Source organism: Tympanuchus pallidicinctus, unplaced genomic scaffold (assembly GCF_026119805.1).
Source record: "Tympanuchus pallidicinctus isolate F22 unplaced genomic scaffold, pur_lepc_1.0 scaffold1, whole genome shotgun sequence".
Taxonomy (NCBI): domain Eukaryota; kingdom Metazoa; phylum Chordata; class Aves; order Galliformes; family Phasianidae; genus Tympanuchus; species Tympanuchus pallidicinctus.
The window spans coordinates 27,281,860-27,302,715 of NW_026294618.1; the positions used below are offsets into that span (position 1 = coordinate 27,281,860).

The 20,856-nt window shown below is 38.0% G+C and overlaps 1 protein-coding gene across 9 annotated transcripts in view; it reads left to right on the forward strand.

Moving 5' to 3' along the window:
* Window positions 1-20,856, forward strand: part of ADGRB3 (adhesion G protein-coupled receptor B3) — a 458,265-nt gene that overhangs the window by 332,540 nt on the left and 104,869 nt on the right. The window lies entirely within an intron of this gene.

The following is a 20,856-nucleotide window of genomic DNA, read 5'->3' on the forward strand; positions in this document are numbered from 1 at the left end:
GACAGTTTTGTCTCACATTCTTATCCCATTCTATAGTTATGCCATTTTCTGCCATTGCACCATTGCACTTTGTATATAGCGTAGTTGCTATAGACTTGACCAAAATACATGCTAATATCATGCAAGTAGTACCAATTAGCCTCTCATTCTTTGAGAATAAAATGTTAAATTAGGATAAAATATTTGAAAACCTGTTAACACGCAGGGGGAAATGCGAAAAATGCTCCACACTGAAATCACAAATTTGTTTTGAGAAACGTTATAGAATGTTTCATTAAAGTACCACCTGCTTATACAGACATAAAGGAATCTGGCAGATGGAATATGCACTGAGGCGTTATTCAATAACCCTAAATCAGCTTTTCCTGACACCCAACTCAAGTACTGCAATTTTTCTTTTCTTCTTGGCTTTTCAAGTCCTATCGTGTTCACTGTTCAGCTGTGTCTCTATTCCTGTATGTCCAGCAATGCCCTGGTAAGTAGTCCCTCTCACAGCATATTTCAAATTTTCACAGTGCTAGTAATAGAACAGCAAGTGCATCATTAATATCTTCTCTGAAATATACGTGCCCAGTAGTGCCTTCCATGGGACTTTCTCCAGTTGAACATTTTCATATGTGCAGTGAAACATTTCATGAGTTTCATATGGTTTCAGTCAGGGAAGAAATATGGTATCCAGGCAGAGAGTGCTTCAAAATGATCTCTCTTGCAATCAGCTGACTTCTGCTAGGACTTGTACTGGGTTTCAGTATGTGTGCCTTTCCCTTTTCAATGACATTGAAGAGTAATGACTGTCAATTAAGTGGGACAGTGTTAGAATTAACTTTGCTTAACAAAGAAATGTTTTCTGCAACTACTAGCAAATATTTAATTGCCTATTGATGTTGTTGAGAAACAGAGGGAATTTTTTTTTCCTGGACATTCAGCACAAGGCGTACTCATGACCTTGTATAAGTGTTCTGGGCTTTAAGTGACTTCTAGAAATTGTAATATTAAGTCAACATGAAGTAGAATAGTTATAGGTTATGGAAATTAAGAGAAGTATTCTTTTTTCTTTTAGATGTTGGAGGGGGAGCATCTGAGAAATGGAAATAAAGTGCATTACATGCACAGAAGGAATTTTCAAACATGTTTTGATAGAGAAATACGATTCTGTGATTATGATTATTACTTACATTCAAGCTAGAATGGATTCCTCATTCTGCTAAGTGTTGTATATACACTTAAAGTTGTTTATAACTTTTCATCTATATATTAATTTTTCATCATTGTGGTCTTATAGTGTATATAAGCAATACTGATCAATAATCATCAATTATTTCAATGACTAATTCAAGAAGAAAAATCTTTTATAACCTTAGTTGTAATATAATAGATATAGTCTTTATTTTTGTAAAAATTGTTATGATTTAGGAGCCAGTAGGATCTACGTTGATTATCCATTAGCACCAGCATAGATTATTGTCATTTGGTGTGAACTTTGCTTAAATTTAAGGTCTATTTTGAGGCTTAGTTCATTGATACTTTGTGCTACTGAAGTGGAAATGACTGTGATCTCACAAGAAACATGAGCATATTACTACTAACATCACAGGCATGTGAAGTTATAGGCATACTTAACACTATGCTGAATCATGGGCAATATATAGTGGCTTTTTTTTTCTAAATTTCCTAAATTTAAAAAAAAAAAAAAAAAAAAAAAAAAAAACACCTTAATTTTGAAGTAATTCTGTTGCAGAAAGGAAGTTATTTCATAGTTAGAATTGCCAAAGTTAAAAATACAGATGAAACTTCAAAGGAAATCAGTTCAGCAGAAATAGAATGTTGTTTAAAACATATAAGCTTTTATTTTTTTATACTTAAGCAAGATCAAAGTTGGAAATTTTTGAAACTCAAAACTATAGGGCTGCAATTTTTTTGCTGTTTTAAAGCAATTGAACTAATATTTTTTCCAAAGAAGACTTTTTTAAAAAATCTCAAGAATTTATGTATTTACGTGATGTATAACTTTTTTAGGATTCTGTAAGAAATTTCAATTTTTATTGTACTACCTACTAATTAACATATCATTTAAAAAGAAGGATGGCTTAGTTCAACTTATGCCACAGTCATTTTAATTAATTTTAATGTGAGATATCTTACACAACCATAAAAGCTGCAGCTGAAGCCTTCATTCTGTATTTACTGACCTTGAGTGTTTGAATCCTCAGTCTTCTATGAATCTTAACACCTTTTCATGAATTCTATCTTCTAACCTTTAGAAAGAGTTAGACAATTTAAAAGATTTTACTAGTACTGTTTTCATATGCATCCACCTGTAAAACCAGATATCTTAGTTATTGAAAGCATAGGGCAAAATAAAAGAGTAATAAAAACTTTCTAAACTAAGCTATAAATGGTTTTCTGTTCCTATAAAAATAATTTCTCCATACATTTTCTTTAAAATGTCATGACTTCATACTTTGATGGCTGACAGCCCTGCAGGCTTAGAAGCAAGGATCTGTGTTTCCAATTGGAAAGCTGAGAATTTTTTCCTTCACAAGTTATTGCCTCAAGCCCTACAGGACTACTAGGTATTGGACTTAAAAGCAGTGACATTTTTAAATACAGAATAGATGTTACTTGCTTGAGATTAATATTTGACCATTTTACAGCTTAGAAGGTGTAATTTTATATGGGGAAAGAAACTTAGTGAAGAAAAGAAATAAATATTTTTATAAATGCTGAACACTCAAAATCATGCATAGAATAAAAAGTGTGAAGCCATCATAAATCCAAACATAGACCTGATTATGTGTATTGAAATCAATTGAGATACAATAACATATATCACTTAGCAGAACCTGTTTTCTGTGTCTATAATTGTGTATAATTCTACCCATCTCAGTAGAATACTATGAAATCTTTTAGGGTACAAGCAGGCTTATGCAATCCCAGTTCTACTCTATAAAATCAAAGAAATAAGACATTTTTCCTCTTATTCTTTGATAAACCGTTAATGCAAGGTAATAAAAAATTAATGGCTCAATATCCACCTATATGGTGCCAAGAAATTCAGTTTGTAAATTCAGGATGTCATAGTACTTCAACATTACTGAAGCTCAGTGAAGATATTGTTGTCTCAGCAGTATGTTGTAGATTTAATATGCATATGCAATATCCACAGCAAGATGAGATGTGTTTATATTGAAAGCAAAACCTTTAAACCAGGAATAATAGTTTAGATACAAGCTGAGCTGAACAGATGAAAGATTAGTCTAGCCCCAGCATCCTGTCTGCCACAGTGGCTTTTAACAAATGCCTAGAAGACTTCTTAAAAGCAAGCAACTTATTTAGTGTAAATTCCCCCGGCATGCTTTCCGAATTCCAGCAGCTCTGTGATGTACAGCCAGATTTTTACCTTGGTGTGCTGTAGTCTTTTAAGACTTTCTTTTTACTCTTAATTTATCTAATCACTCTTTTAGTTCACATAATCTTCAGTTATTTATAAGCTCCTAAGGCAATCATTTTCACAGTTTAACTACACCCCTTGTGAAAAAAAGACCTATTCTTTGTTTTGTACAGCCTAATAATTTCTTATAATACTCTTTGGTCTTGTGTTGCAAGGAAAATCTAGCAATCATTTCTTGTTGATTTTCACCATGACACTCTTATAGATCCTTATCAGATTTCCCTTGACCACCCCTTACCGAGACTGAAAGGTACCTTGTGAAGGCTGTGATGTACCTTTTGTCACCTCATCCCTTCCCCTTGTATTTTTCCTACTTCTACTACATCTGTTTGAGTTAAGGAAGAGATCAGAACTGCTTACTGCATTCAAAATGTGGATATACTACGAACTTTTTTAGAGTGGCAAAATCATATTTTTTGTTTTGCTATTTCTAAATCCCTGCCACAAATTAAGATAACTGAAGAACACATCAAAAGCTTGACATGATATGAATTAAAATACACGTTTTCTCTGATGCATTGTCAATAAAAAGATGTTTGCTTACATGTAATTTTACATATCATTTAGCTGTCTGAGAGATCAAAATATAGTGCCAGGTTCTTATGTGAGTTACACGGAAGGTATTTCATTGAAGCTGACAGGTCCAATCAATATACATCATGCCCTGACACGAAGTTGATTCTTGACATTCCCTGGAACATCTATATGCACTTGCAATCGTACCCATAGAATCATACAATCGCAAGGTTGGAAACAACCTATAAGATCATCTAGTCCAACCGCCTTCTCATCACCACAAGCACTAAGCCATATCTCACAGCTCCTCATCCAGATGCCTCTTGAACACTGCCAGGGACGGCGACTCCACCACCTCTCTGGGCAGCCATTCCAGTGCCTGACCACCCTCTGAGAGAAAAAGTTTTTCCTCATATCTAACCTAAACCTCCTCTAGTACAACTTGCGGCCATTTCCCTGGGTTATGTTTGCTGCCTGGGAGAAGATGCCAAACCCTCTTCACCACAACCTCCCTTCAGGAAGTTGCAGAGTGCAATGAGGTCTCCCCTGAGCCTCCTCTTCTCCATCATTGTGTCTTCACTAGGAGATACATTCTAGCTAATAAGCTTCAGGTACTAAGGAGTCTGTATATAACTCAGATTGAGTAATGTAATCTAAATTAATCTTATTCTTTATTTATTACACTTCTAAAACATTGTGTAGTGTGAGAACATAACAGAATGTAAATTACTTCAACATGTAAAAAGATGCTATTACAGTTTCTGCTTGTAGCAGTGTGTCTGAGTGAAAAGAATGGCATTTCAAATGTGGAATTTTCAGCTTACGCATGCCCCATTTATACAACGAATTGCAGACACACAGACGGAACACTTGCTGTATGCCTTTCATGTCATTATCCTGAAACTGCAGTATTAGCTGAATTAAGTTAACGGCATGAAGCTGGTTCACACTGGATATGGGAAAAAGGTTCTTCACCGGAAAGCAAAGGGCATGGAACAATCTCCCCCGGGCTGTAGTCGTGGCTCCCATGGGAATTCTGGGAGTCTTTGGACAACATTCTCATAGAGTTTGATTTTGGGCAGTGCTTTGTGGAGCCAGGAGTTGGACTCGGTGATCCTTATGAGTCCCTTCCAATTTGGGATATTCTATGATTTTATATTCCTATGTATGTTTTTAGATACATATATTTTCAGTAGTGTATGTGATACAAAGTTATAAGCAACAAAATATGATATGAGCCCTCTTTTCAGAGACAGAATAAAATAAATATAGCATTTTCTTTTGGGCCTAGAAAAAATTTACCTTCTGGCATTCATTTTGGCTTTGAATCCTAGGGACATCTTACCTTTCTTCCAACTCATATCAAGATTCAGGATGGTGCAGTCCATCTCTGTTTTAAGGCTTTAAGCTGCAAGGTGATATGTAATGATAGCTGAATATTATTATATTAACATTATTAATTTTGGGACACCTCTCCCATCCTTTTCTATCATACCCAAAGGCTAAGGAGTGCATCATATTCAACAGCACGTAGAAGAAAAAGACATTATAACACCCCCTGCTTTTGCAGAGCATAAAGTGTCAGTGCTAGGGAAGGTTATGGAACAGATAATTTTGTGAGCCACCAGTTAAAGGTCAACCAGGGGATCAGGCCCAGTCAGCATGGGTTTCCAAAGGTAGATTCTGTTTGACAAATCTGATTTCATTCTATGACAAGGTGACCTGCTTAGTGGGTGAAGGTAAGGCTGTCGATGTGATTTACCTGAGCTTCAGTAAAGCCTTTGACAGTGTCCTGTACAACATCCTCATTGGAAGCTGGCTGCCCATGTTTGGATGGGTGTACACTCCACCAGGTGAAACACTGGCTGAATGGCCAGGCCCAAAGAGTTGTGGTCAATGGAGTTAAATCCAGGTGGCTGCCGGTCACAAGTGGTGTCCTCCAGGGCTCAGTATGTTTGTTACAAATGTATTTGTCTTTTCCAGTGTAGGTGTACCAGATATACCACACACCACAGTGGCCTACTCTGCAATACATAGCATTATACTATTTAGCATAATCCCTGATAAATAATTTTCGGTGTTTATACATGGCATGGTACAGACCCTCATTCTTTTTTCAGCACTTCTGAGTGCTATGGGGAACTTAAGCATCTGATGTCATGTGCTGTGTTGCTGCGTGATTCACACTTCCTTCTGGCTTCTCTGCTAGTAAATCCTATGAAAAAAAAAACAATAACAATCATCAAAAACAAAAGCAAACAAACAAAAACATACGCACACACACACACACACAAAAAAAAAAAAAAAAAAAAAAACACAACAAACCACCAAACCACAGTTATCTTCAGTGATTACCAGTATCTGCTGACTTTATTTTAGGTAATACTACCAGTAAATAGATGTGAAGCACTGCTAAAAAGTGTGTTAGTTGACACTATTTTCTGTTTACTAATTGCATTTTATTCTCTTAGTATAGAAATGACACCAATTGGTGTAGGAAATTCTAAAAGCAAGCCACTGTATGTATCTGTTTTCTGCGAGTGCAGAAGTTTTGCTGTAATTTTTCAGTAGCGGACAGTTTTTCATTGAACACATCAACTTAGGAAGATTTAGATGAGCAATAGCTCACGCAAAGGCATGGCAAAGTACCTGCACTCAAAATGTTTTGAGTCTGGAAGCCACATTATTACGTCCTAAGGTAATAAGATTTATTGACAGACGACAGTAACTGCGCTAAGTCCAGTTCACAAAATTCAAGATACACTAAGGAGATTATTGTAAAATCTCCTCTTTCTTTTAAAAACAAAACCTCAATTTTCTAATTTGGTACTTGAACTTACTTTACTCTGTAATCACAGTAGTTGTCCCGCATCTTAATAAATAAATAAATAGATAGATAGATAGATATAGTTTAAAAAAAAAAGATGCATGACTCTTTGTATTGTCATAGGAATTAACCCTGTGATTTACAGAGATGTAATGCAAACCTACATATGTCAACTTTAACAATGCTTTTAATCATATTTTTGAAAAACACTCTAGGAAAGATATGTGTTTAGATATTTTATGTTACATTTACTGTCACGCATGTACAAAGTTACCACACTTGAACTTCTTGCAACAATTTGTTGCATTACCATTTTAATAAAGCCTCAGGTGTTACATTAGATATTTACCTTCCACTGCAGGTACCTCAATCTTTAATGGGCTTTATCAGACCTCCTTTCCATTCACCACATAAATATGCAAAATTCTAAACCCACAGGATTTTATGACTCTTAAAGTTTTTGTTCACCAAGTCTTCATTCAAGTGTGCTCTGAAGAGCCCTACATTACCTTTCAGTAGGTTACATAAACAAGTCATCTCTCTGCCATTCTTCACAGTGGCCTTGACTTAGCAGTAACTTGGGTGTTACATCAAACAGAAACCCAATGAAGCAAATAAACAAACAAACAAACAAAAACCTACACCGTAGTTCTTTTGTTCAATTATTCACACAAGTTAGAAGAGACTTAACTCATGTCGCATTTCTGCTTGCAAGATTGGGAACCTTTCAGAAGGAATGACCTAATCTCCAAGCTGTGGGGCATTTTGAAATAAGGAAGCTTCTCATACTACCTTTGTTCATCATTATTCCTGCTCTTTACATTAAAGCTAAACACTGACTGTATGAAGAGAAGACTACAATTTTACAGGGCCAAAGTTAAGGTTTTCAATGAAGAAAGGCTATCTTACTGAAGATATTGAGCATCATCACTATAAATTCTTTGTCGCTTAAAATTGGTTAATTAGTATGTGTTTGGTACCAGTTAAGAGCCAACAGCAACCTATATGCATTTCTCCTATTGAGATATTTGTATCAAGTGTATTTTTAATGTTCAGACTGATAACCAATAAAAGATGTGATGAAGGTTCATTCAGGGTGCACACTGATTCACCAGGGACAGAATAAGGAGATTAGCATTACTCTTATTGAAACAAGAGTTGTTAGTTGGCCAGTCAGGTACACAAGATAACATCTGATCTAACAAAGAGACTTCTCCAAGGAATAATAAAAAAAAAAAAAAAAAAAAAAAAAAAAAAAAAGAAGTACTTATTTTAATTAAGAGGAATGGTGAGATTATCTCCCAAATAATAATTAATTTGAGGAAAAATATATTAGATCTGTTGAAACTCCTGAGGAGGACTTACAAAACAAGATTGTTTGTAAAAGCCAAGTGTCATACACAAGGCAAAGGACATAACTTGGGTCCCAACATACATGGAAAACAGAACTCTATAAACTGAATGTTTAGAAAATGTTGCAGAGTATCATCTGGATTAAGAAGCAAACATGCTGCTGACATCCTGATGTCAATAGAGTAAATTGTCCATTTTATTTTTTATTCCTTGTGTATTCTATAACATTTTAAACTATTTTCTTGGCTTAAATTCAGCATTTTTTTGAAGTGCATTAAAAAAAAAATTAATGTATAAACCTGAGGATCGTCAGGGAGCTTGTAATGCTGTTGTTTTAATGTTCAGACTCCTGAATAATTAAGATGAAGTGGAGCAGGAGCTCAAATGTAGATTCCAAACTCTGTTTTCCTGAAGTACAGACACAAAGCCCATGCTTTGGTTGACCTCTGAGCCCTGTGCATAGTTCTGTTTATTGAGCACCTGCCTCAACAGGAGTCAGGGTACTCCCTGACCAGAATACACAGTAGTCTGGTGGTTAGGCTATCTGCTGCAAAATATCAATTCAAAATCCTCTGGTAGAGAAGGAAACTGAAACCACTGAATTGCAATGTAAAACAGAGACTCCACTGGGCATTTTGAAATGAAACTGTCTTTAAGCTTTTGAAAAGTAGCATGTACATACCTAGCTCCAAAAGCTCTTGTCTGCATCATCATTATGAACATCATTCCAGTGTCTGACCACTTAACGTGTCTCTCCTGATATTCTCTTTATATGGCTTAATTTTATTCCTATATTATGGTTGGCATCTCTGGAGCCTAATTCAAAACATTGCCAGAGGAGAGCAGACAAGAGGAGAGGATAGGACAGGACAGAATTGAATCAAGTTGCTTGGGTTGGAAGTGACTGTAGAGATCACCTAGTTTCATCCCCTCTGTCAAGGGCAGGATTGGAACACACTGTATCAGCCTGCCCATGACCCCATCCAGCTTTGCCTTTAATCCTTCCAGGGATAGGAAACCCACAGTTCATCTGAGCTAACTGTTCCAGTGCCTCACCACTATCTGAATAAAAAACTTTCACCTAACATCTTCCCTCTTCCAGTTTAAATCCATTCCCTTTGTCCTATCACTATCTACCCATGTAAAAAGCCTCCCTCCTGTTCATAAACTCCTTTCAAGTACTGGGAGGCCACAGTAAAGTCCCCTGAAGCCTTCTCCTCACAAAGCTAATCAAGTTCAACTCTCTCATAGGAGCTTCATAGGAGCAGTGTTCCAGTCCTCTGGTCATCTTTTTGTTCTTCCTGTGGACCCACTCCAACAGCTCCGCATTTCTTGTGCACGAGACCCCAGGCCTGGATCCCATACTCCAAATGGGGCTTTACAGGGTCCAAGTAGATCATCTCCCTCTCACTGTGGGCTACCCCTCTTTTGATTTAGATATAAGGATGTGGTGAGGGACCATGGCAAAGGCCTTATTAGATGATATCAGTTGCCCTTCCTTTGTCCACCAATTCTGTCACTCCATCATAGACAGACACCAGATGGTGAGGTATGATTTGTCCCAGATTCAGCACTCAGCATTTGGTCAGCAGGGCAAGGGAGGGGATTTTGCCCCTCTGCTCTGTGCCATGAGACCCTACTCAAGTACTGCATCCAGATGTGGAGCCCTCAGCACAGCAGAGACATGGACCTGTTGGAGAATGTCCAGAAAAGGACCACCAAAATTATCCCAGGGATGGAACACCTCTCCTACGAGGTCAGGCTGAGAGAGCTGGGGCTGTTCAGCCTGATCAAGTCTCCGAGTTGACCTGATAGCGGCCTTTCAGTATCTAAAGGGGAGCTACAGGAAAGAAGGAGACAAACTCTTTAGCAGGGTCTGTGATGATAGAACAAAGGGAAATGGTTTCAAGCTCAAAGAGGGTAGATTTAAGTTAGATATAAGGAAGAAGTATTCTACAGTGAGGGTGGTGAGGCACTGGAACAGATTGCCCAGAGAGGTAGTGGATGCCCTGTCCCTGGAGACTTTCAAGGCAAGGCTGGATCAGGCCCTGGGCAACCTGGGCAACAGGAACATCTGTGGTGTTCCTGTTCATTGCAGGGAATTGAACCTCATGGCCTTTCAGGGTCCCTTCCAACTCCAAGGATTCTATGATTCTATGATATCTTCAATTTCTGCATCCAAATCATTGATAAAAATGTTGAAAAGGACTTAAAACTAAGTCCTTGGGAACTATGCTACTGACCTTCCACCAGCCAGATGTAGCTACATTTACTATAAACCTTTGAGTTCTAGCATTGAGCTAGTTCATCACCCAGTACAGTGTGTAGTTGTTTATCTCACTGTCGAACAATTTGTCCAGAAAGATGCTGTAAGAAACAATATCAAAGGCCTTACTGAAATCCAGCATGATTACTTCCTCTGCCTTCCCTTCATCCACTAAGCAGGTGATTTTATTGTAGAAGGAGATTAAATTACTAAGACAAGACTTTCCTGTGATGAAACCACAATGAGTATGCCTGATAATAGCCATGTTTTTTTAAGTGCCTTTCAATAATCCCCAAGGATAATTTTCTCCATAACTTTTCCAGGGACTGGAAAAGTTACAGATAGGTCTGTAGTTTCCTGGATCTTCTCTCATGCCTTTTTTATAGGTAGGTATAATATCCATAGAATCATGGAGGGTTTGGGTTCCAACCCTCTGCTATAGTCAGGGACACTTGCCATTAGACCAGGTTGCTCAAAACCCCATCCAACCTGGCCCTGAATGCTTTCAGGGTGGGGGGGCATCCACAGCCTCTCTGGACAACTTGTTCCAGTGTCTCACCACCCCCCCAGTACAGAATTTCTTTGTAAAATCTAGTCTAAATCTACCTTTTTCCCATTTAAAGCCATTTCCCCTCATCCTATTGCTATGTGCCTTTGTAAAAAGTCCCTCCTCAGCTTTCCTGCAGGACCCCTTCAGGTACCCAAAGGCCACTGTATAGATATGATCAGTATAGTGGCTCAAACTCAAATGCATATTGGAAACACCATTTCTAAAATGCATTTTAATATTGGTTAGTTTCAGTCAGCAGAGATCTCCCCAGACTCCCACAGCCTTTTGCTAAATTGCTGAGAGATATGGAACTATAACATCCGTTAATTCCTACAGCACTCTGTGCAGGTACCATCTGGCCCCAATGACTTATGAACAATGAGCTAATACAGATGTTCCTTCACAATTTCAGTGACCATAGATGAAAGTCACTGCTCTCAGTGCAGAGCAAACAAGTTCTGCTTTAAGTTTTGTCATGTCATCCAATCTAGAATAATATAGGATATTGTAATAGTAACAGTGATGGAAGATGAGCCTATGCTACTTCCCTGCCATTGGTATTCAAATTTATTTCTCTCCCTGTTGGTCATACCTGACCTTGAATCTTGAAATAATTATACATCTGTACTTTATTACTAATCTTTTCATTTTTAAGAAACATTAAAGATAGCTACTACACTGATCTAGGATTTGACATTCTTAATTTTCAGGAGAAACTTCTGAGCCCCTCATGTTTTCAAGCCCTTGGCAATATGCAGATCACAACGTACCTTTTTGCTTGGAATACCTGTGAATAATAGTAGTGTGAAAGATCTTACAGGTTCATCATTGAAAATTTACCAGATAGCAATGTTTCCTTACATCACCACAAATATACACTAATATTTTTATAATCTGAACGTATGAATATGAATGACTCTACTGATGTGGGGGAAAATGAAAGCTAAAATCATTTGTTGAACAATATATATGTATATATATTTGCTACTAAATACCTGATAATATTATCTTATAAATTAATATGGTCAAAATTGAGAGATTTTCTTCATATCCAGAATGTTTTTACACTCAATACTGAAAACTTTGAGAATATGTATTTTAACATAACAAGTGTCTACATGATTTTTTTGCCCCAAGTGACAAAATCTGTCATACTACAACTTAAATGAAGAGACTTATCTCTAAATATATTCCGAGTTAAACAGTACATGCTTTCATAATGTAACATTATTTTTCTTGTCTTGGTCATCCACTATATCTCCCTGCAATAATAAATGAACTTAGCAAAATTGTATTAAAATGAAAGACAAAATTAAACTAACAATTGACACTGAGTAAATGAAACATCAACAAAAAGGAAAGGAGACAGCAATTTACTATGAAATTTGTAGTAGAGTTGATAAATATGCTTCAATTCTTATAGCTTTTATGAAAATAGGACACATCCCTCTGTTGCTTCCTGTAGTTTATACAAAATACAATATTGTGGAAGGAAATTTTCTCACCTGTTCCATTCACCCTGTGAGTCCATTGGCAAAGAAGTCATACTTCTCATAAATCCTTAGCAGATAAGGGCATGCTTTGGTAGCGTGTACATAGTAGGAATGCCCAGTATTTACTTCTGTGCTTTATCTGAGAGGGCATCTACAGAGTTAGAGATGAAGCTATGGATAGAAATTCATTTCCCTTGTTTTTTTGGATGTACTATCATTCATCTCATCAGATTTTCTATACAATCTGGGGAAAAGAGGGAGAATGCTTTAGCTCAAATTAGCATTGATGATATTCCTAGAAACAAACAAACAAGCAAAAACAATGACAACTACAAAAAACACAAAAACAGTGTAAAATGGCTTTGTCCAGTATCTTATAAAAATGTGCATAACTGCTGTAAGTCTGCATTATAGTGGTAGTTCGGAATACCATTATAGAGAACTATGCAGTAGGAGGCAGGAAACTCCTAGTATTTATTTCATACTATTTTCATCACAATATTCTTTTAGAATTTCCTTTCCTTTTACACTTTGAAACACTTATAGTATGCTAATGTCAAGGAGAGTATTGATGGCAGTACAGCTTATGTGCACTTTTCTCTAGATTATGCCCTAAACTGCATGGATGGAAAGTGTAGAAAGAAAAATAAAATATTGATCCAAGCATTAATACTCACTTCCATATCTTTCCTTTGGATGAATCATTGGTTTAGTAGTCAAACTGACAACCAAAGGAATTTTTGTTTTCTTCCCTTAGATCTTATTATGTGTTGGAGATTATTAGAAAGTTAATGTAACAATCCATGTAATAACTACAACTGCTATCGTGTAAAACGTATTTTTTATGGCTTAGTATCTCATCTAATTTTAATCACACTGGACTAAAACTTGATTTCCAGCCCAGATGCGCATTCATTTTACAGTAACACTAATAACAATAACAACAACAACAACAATAATAATAATATCAGATAGCATTTGTTTTTTTATATATGAAAATAAAAGTGAAAATAAAATTTTCAAGAATTTCCACTTTCTTTGAAAAAAAAAGAGAAAAGAAAAAAAGAAAAAAAGCACACCTACAATTGCAAAGATGTTGTTGTGGAAAAATAAATAATTCAATACCTTACTTGGAAAGGTGCCCTTGTTCTTTTGGTAATTGAACTCCCTATAGTGTTTTGATTGGAAATTCAACGGCAAAATATCCGTCACCTAGTTTTTTCTTTTGATATCTTGCAAATTCAGAGAGAATTCTGGGGGCGCTTTTCATATTTTAGACATGTAGTCATAAAACAGTTATTTTAGTACATTCTATTATTTTTCATTTCCATTAATTCATGCATTATTTTTTTCTAACTTGTATAGGGTAAAAAAAAAAAATTGTTAATTATAGTAACAACTTCAGGCTAAACAACAGTTTGGTAAACTACAGTTTTTATGTGTTGCATTATTATGCAAAGGGTTTGCATTCATCTTTTTTGTTGTTGGTAGTGTGTTTGGGTTGGTTTGTTTGTCTATTCATTAGGAACAACTGTGGAGATAAACCAGATGTTGCCATATACTACTGCAGGAACAAGATAAACCACAGCAGAAATTATGTATACTAAGGGTTAGGTTATGCTTCAGACATATGGACATGCACATGTCCATATTTGAATTTGAAAAGAGAGTCCTGCAGTTCGACTCTCCTATAGCTTCCCTGATGTTTTAAGTCCAGGTGTAAAGAAGTAAACAGGTCTTGAAAGAACTTTATCTTCACTAATATACCATCTTGCATATCTGAACAAGCACAATAATGATAATCTGCTTTTCAGAAGGGCCATAAGAGTATTGTCTATCATTTACCAGGTGAAAAAAAAAATATCGTCCCCATTTTCTCCTTTCTTCTCATAATTGTTTGTCATATTTGTCTATTCATCAATTGTAATAGAAGTGGAATACCAAAATCTCTTCCTAAAGGAAAAACAGCACCAATTTAAATAGAAAAAAAAATGTACAGTAATGCACACACTGAAGAAGTCGGGAGAATCAAGGTTACCTCAGGAGAGCTGATGTTATAATTTCCTAATGTTCATGTAGTCTGCTTTCTATCCGGAATCATAGAGTAATGGAATCATAGAATGGCCGAGGTTGAGAAGGACCACAATGATCATCCAGCTTCAACCCCCCTGCAATGTGCGGGGTTGCCAGCCAGCCACTAGGCCAGGCAGCCCAGAGCTACATCCAGCTTGGCCTTGAATGCCTCCAGGGATTGGGCATCCACAACCACCTTGGGCAACCTGTTCCAGTGTGTCACCACCCTCTGTGTGAAAAACTTCCTCCTAATATCTAACCTAAATTTCCTCTGTCTCAGTTTAAAACTATTCCCCCCTTGTCCTGTCAGTCTCCACCCTTGTAAACAGCTGTTCCCCCTTCTGTTTATATGCTCCCTTCAAGTACTGGATGGCCTCAGTGAGGTCTTTCCAGAACCTGCTCTTCTCCAAGCTAAATAAGCCCAGTTCCCTCAACCTTTCCTCATAGGAGAGGTGCTCCAGCTCTCTGATCATCTTAGTGGCCTTCCTCTGCACCCACTCCAAGAGCTTTGTGTCCTTCTTATGCTGGGGACCCCAGGCCTGGATGTAGTACTTCAGATGGGGCCTCACAAGAGCTGAGTAAGGGGGACAATCACATCCATCTCCCTGCTGGCCAACTCTTTTTTAATGCAGCCCAGAACAGTTGGCCTTCTGGGCTGCAAGCACACACTGCTGGCTCATGTCTAGCTTCTCGTCCACCAGGACCCCCAAATCCTTCTCTGCAGGACTGCTCTCAAGGAGGTCTTCCCTGAGTTTGTATTAGTACCTGGGATTACCCCAACCCAAGTGCAGCACCTCATTAAGTTTTCATGGGCCCACTTCTCCAGCCTGTCCAGGTCCTTCTGTATGGCTTCCCTTCTTTCCAATGTACTGTCTGCACTGCTCAGCTTGGTGTCATCCACAAACTTCCTGAGGGTGCACTGTATGCTATCATCTATGTTGTTGACGAATATGTTAAAGAGCACCCAAGACTGACCCCTGAGGGACACCACTTGTGATTAGCCTCCACCCTGACACAGAACCACTGATCGCAATCCTTTGGCTGTGTCCAGCCAATCAATTCCTAATCCATATAAGAATCCATCCTTCAAATATATTCCTCTCCAGTTTAGAGAGAAGGATGTGGTGAGGGACAATGTCAAAGGCAGAAGTCCAAGTAGAATGACATCCACCACCCTTCCCCAACCATTCAAGCTGTCACTCCATCATATAAGGCCAGCAGATTGGTCAGGCAAGATCTGCCCATGATGAAGCCATGCTGGCTGTCTCAAATCACCTCTGTCTCATACGTGCCTTAACATAGCTTCTGCTCCATGATCTTTCCACGCACAGATGTGAGGCTCACCGGGAGCTCACCCGTAGTTCCCCAGGTCTTCCTTTCTCACTTTCTTAAAAATAGGAGTAATGTTTACCTTTTTCCAGTCACCAGGGACTTCACAGTCGTGATTTTTCAAATATGATGTAGAGTGGCTTGGCAACCTCATCAGCTGTCTCTTTCAGAACCCTAGGATGGATAGGGTCCCATCCAGCCCCATGGATTTATACATGTTCAATTTCATGAGCAGGATTTGGACTTGTTCCACCGTTACAGTGGGACAGGAGCCACTCCCCGCACCCTCACCTAGAGGCTCATGGTCCTGGCAGACACAGGAAGCCTGACCACCTGTGAAGACTGAGGCACAGCACTCATTGAGTAGCTCAGGTTTTTCTATGTCTGAGGAAGCCAGCTCCCCATTACCTTTAATCAGAGGGGGAACACTCTTCTTGGCCTGTCTCTTTCAGCCTATGTACCTATAGAACCACTTCTTGTTATCTTTCACATCCCTCACCAAGTTCAGCTCCATCCGCGCCTTTGCTTTCTTAATTCTATCTCTATTCACATGGACAACAGCCCTGTATTCCTCCCAGGATACACAACCCTGCTTCTACTTTCTGTACATTTCCCTCTTTTCTCTCATTTTAAGCTGCAGGTCCTTGCATTGCCATGATGGTTGTCTGCCTCTTCTGTTCAACTTCTGCTGGAGGATGGAGAGCCGTTGCGCTCTAAAGGGTGTCCTTAAAGAGCTGCCAGCTCTGTTCTATGCCCATGCCCTTAAGGACAGTTTCCTAGGAGATCCACTCAGCAGTTCCTTGAGCAGCCGTAAGTTTGCTGTCCTGAAGCACATGGTCCTAGCTCTGCTTTTTGCCAGGTCCACATTCTTCAAGATCACAAACTCCACCAAGGCACAGTCACTACAGCCCAGGCTGCCTCCAATCTTAACCTCTCAAGTAATCTAATCTAATGGTATGACAGATTTAATATCCCACTTTAAACATATATAAATCATCAAGTAAATTACTAAAGTAAGTACTATTTCTTCATGATCAAAAACCCAAGACACTGCTTGAGATAGATGGTGTATATTATTTGGTTAAGCGCTTTACTGAATGGTTTCAACAGGGGTGCCATAGTTGATTTTCAGTCAAAACTATGTTAAAGTAGACAGAACAATGCAATTAGTAAGACATGTATATTACTATTTTTAACAAAATATGTGAATAATAAGAAAAAAAACATGACATGAGACTAAGAAAAATACTGCAGAATAAGGGAAGCATGGCTGCTAGCATATTAAATGTGGGTTGATCAGCAGTCTTTGTCAGATTGACAGATATGGCTGTGAAGTATTTGGGTCTTTTATTCTAAAAAAATGCTCATATCCTATAAGTTGCATTTCCCTTTCAATATCTGAGACAGTCATAACATTGTTTACAGTAGTGAGAATCATATATGCCATGCAGTATTGCATAATGCAGTATTAATCAGTAAAAATGACATTACTTCTACTGTATCACATTCAATCAGCATGTTTTTTTCTGTACATCATTTGGCCAGTATTTTTATTGCACAGTATCTACCCAGTTCCTAATCAGAACTACAAAGTTTACATTAAACTCTGACAGAGTTTTGAAAAGACACTGGCATTTCTCTAACTGTAAGACTTCTCTGAGAAGAACATTCTTATCTAGAAATTTTTGAGGGTTTTTTTTTTTTGGGGGGGGGGGGGAGAGATTATGCCATGTTAGCCATGGACGTGTGAGGCTGGTTTACATACTTTGATGTTTTTTTTGTTTCCCTTTTTTTCTCCACTATTACATCTGCCTAAACTGCAGAATGACATAGGATCTGCAATGGTGAATATGCTTCTTGGGAATTCCTCTGCTTATATCATGGGAATTCTGCCAGATTGATTAAATCATCCGCAACTCTGTGGAAAAGTACAAAATTGCCAATAATGGCCATGAATCTACATCTATATTTGCTACCTATTTTCAATTTGATAATTTTCCTTTATATAAATAGAACATGTGTTAATAGTACCTGTCACTTCTTTATAGCTTTCTGTATAACAAGAAAGATCCACAGGAATAATAGGTGCCCGTTTGCATATTCATATAACCCCAAACACTAGACGTATATTCAAAGAAAGTCACGCCAAAAAGGAATGAATTTTCTAAATATGGATTCGATTCTGACAAGACCAGGAAGTCTGTTTTACAAGAGGCACAGATGATCATGGATGAAATACTTGACTAAAAAGTGTAGCATTGAGATTTATGAATATAGTATAACTTTTTAAAATCCATTTTCATTCAAATTTCATCTGAATTCCACTCCTTATTTACTTTATACCTAAAAAAAGTACTGATTTTATATCAGCAGGTCAAAATGTTCAACATCTCTGAGTAAATAATCACACACTTACAGTTCTGCAGGCATGAGCATCATGAAAAAAATTACAGTTACACTTTTCCACTGGATCATACTCATTATTCCATCTCCTTCATGGACTTAGTAACAATATGCTCAGTTTCTGTCAGCCATCCTTTCAACTGGCTACATATATAAATCAGATTTTTTTTTCAACTGCATTAGTTACAAATAGAGCTATATCATTTAATCACTGAATTTTCATTTGTTACCTTTTGAATTATAATGTTACTGGGAAGAAAAAAAAAGAAAAAAAGGAAAAAAAAGAAAAACAGAAGAAGATGAAGATTGTAATGGAGGAAATGTCAATATTAGCCTGCCTCTGCTCCTAACGTGTCACTGAATATCTTATTGTTAAGTTTAATTAGACCACTTTCTTCATTCCAGTGTTTTTGAAAAATCCATTCCAATTTTCAATAATGTTCAAGTAATTTTGCAGAATACAAGGTGTATTTGTAATTTCTGATAATATAGTAGTACAGAAAACTGGTCAGCTAATGTGTGAATGGAATTTTACGTTTGCATGAACAGCTTGAATAACCGAATGAGTCCCTCTAAACATGGTGGACTGCCCATGATTAATACTAATTTAAATACAATTATAATTGTAACAGCTGTTTTGTTTTAAATTAAACTGATCTCTGTGGTTGTCTACCTTTTATAATTAGGTCTTGTCTAAGTCTTTGCATTGGACACCACCTGCAAGGATTTAGTGCTAACTGGATGCATTGTGTTTTCCAGCATAGGGTGAATTCAGTATATGAAATCTTGTTCTCAGAATGAATAATACCACCCTTTTGTTTTAAAAACATGCCAATTTCTCTTAAGCTATCGTTCTTTAATATTTAATCAGTACAGATAAATGCATCTCATTTAGCCTTGACTACATCACAAGATAAGAGAAAGTTAATAAAATAAATTAGTTAGTTTATCCAGAAGATAGTGCTTCAGAATATAGAATGTAACTACATATTTCAAAGTGGATATTGATTTATCATGTGGCTCTCCAAAAGGCACTATTGTGGAGGAAAGCTAATAGACAGTGGCTTGAAGAATTTGTGATTTTCTCTCAGTTGTTTCATTCAGTTACTGTTTGTTTTATATATTAGAGGATACTGTTCTGAAGACAATAGCAGGTAAGGGTTACATCTATTGTGTGCTCAAAAGCTAGTGATGTACAATGTTGAAGTGGACTGGCACAAACTGCATTCTGAGAGTGGACTTGGGATAACAGATTGCTTTTGCATGAGGACTCTTGGTATTTAGAGCCACTCATAAGGGTGGGTTATTGAGGCACAAGAGGTGAAACAAGAGTGAACCCAGTGATTGAAAATTATTGTTTCCCAATTTTGTTTCTTCCACCATTATTTTTGTGGTTTCAAGTCATTTAGTGACCTGAGGTGATATTGACAGGAATTGACAGCGCACACGCTGCTGCTGGCAGCAGAGTCCTGCAGTTGCTCCCTGGACACGAAGACGGGGAAACAAGAAGAAAGAAACCCAATTGGTGTTCTCTAAACATAACATATGTAAAGATAATAGGTTTGATTTAGTTGAAACCAACCTCTTTTTTCCAGTAGTAATGATTTCCCTCCCCTTTCCATTGCAGTTCAGGAAAAAAAGCAGGAATGATTTTTTTGCCTCTCCCTCTCTCCTTGTCCGCACAAAGAAAACGTGGGTTGATACCATTTTTATTGTTCTGCTGGGGTGGGTTTCAGACCTCACATTAGCATATTGAATGGCTAATTGAATTCGGGGACCATGTTAATCATCTTGCTTTCTTCAGGGCAGGTCCGTGAAAAGTGCCAGCAAATGATCTCTTTGACTTGGGGTTAGTGTGTTGCTGCCACCCCAAGAAAAAGAAATCACGAAGGGGGAGGGAGCTTGGGAAAGGCGAGTTGACTGAGTGATGTCTGGAGGGCGAACTCGTGTGTCTCTTTGGTGATGTTGTGTGCTGCTGTACTGAAATCCACCCCTCTGCTGGAGCTAAGGCAAGAGTTGGAGGCATCTGATGCTGCCGTTTCCAGGGTGAAATTTCCAAGGCTGATCACTAAAAACAACTAAAAAAAAAAAAAAATCCTCAGCAAAAATAAGCATCAGAACAGAAGATCCGGCATCTCCCAGTCCAACTGGCATAACCCAGACAGGCGTTTGAGAACCATCTGCCTTTAAACTATCCACGCACACAAGGAAAAATAAATACACATAGAGAAAACAAAAAGAGACTACAAGTAACGACCACCACTTTTTTTTTTTTCTTTTTTAAATAAAAGAGCCAGAAAAAGAGCTAGTAAAGGGAAGGGAAAAAAAAAAAAAAGGGGGGGGGGGGGGGGGGGAGAGTGTGAGAGAGAAAGCCTCCCCCTCTTCCCCCAATGAGTTTTTCGCAGTGCTCTGCTGAGGCTCGGAGGTGGCTGGCAGCGCAGGGGGCGGCTGCTGCCGCGGCTGGCGGGGCTCCGCGCAGCGCAACGCGCCGGGCCGTCAGCACCACGGCTTCGGACAGCTCCGCGCCTCCCGCTCCGCGCCCGGCGTGGGGCCGGTCCTGCCCCACGCGAAGTGCCTCGCTCTGTCCGGGGCTGC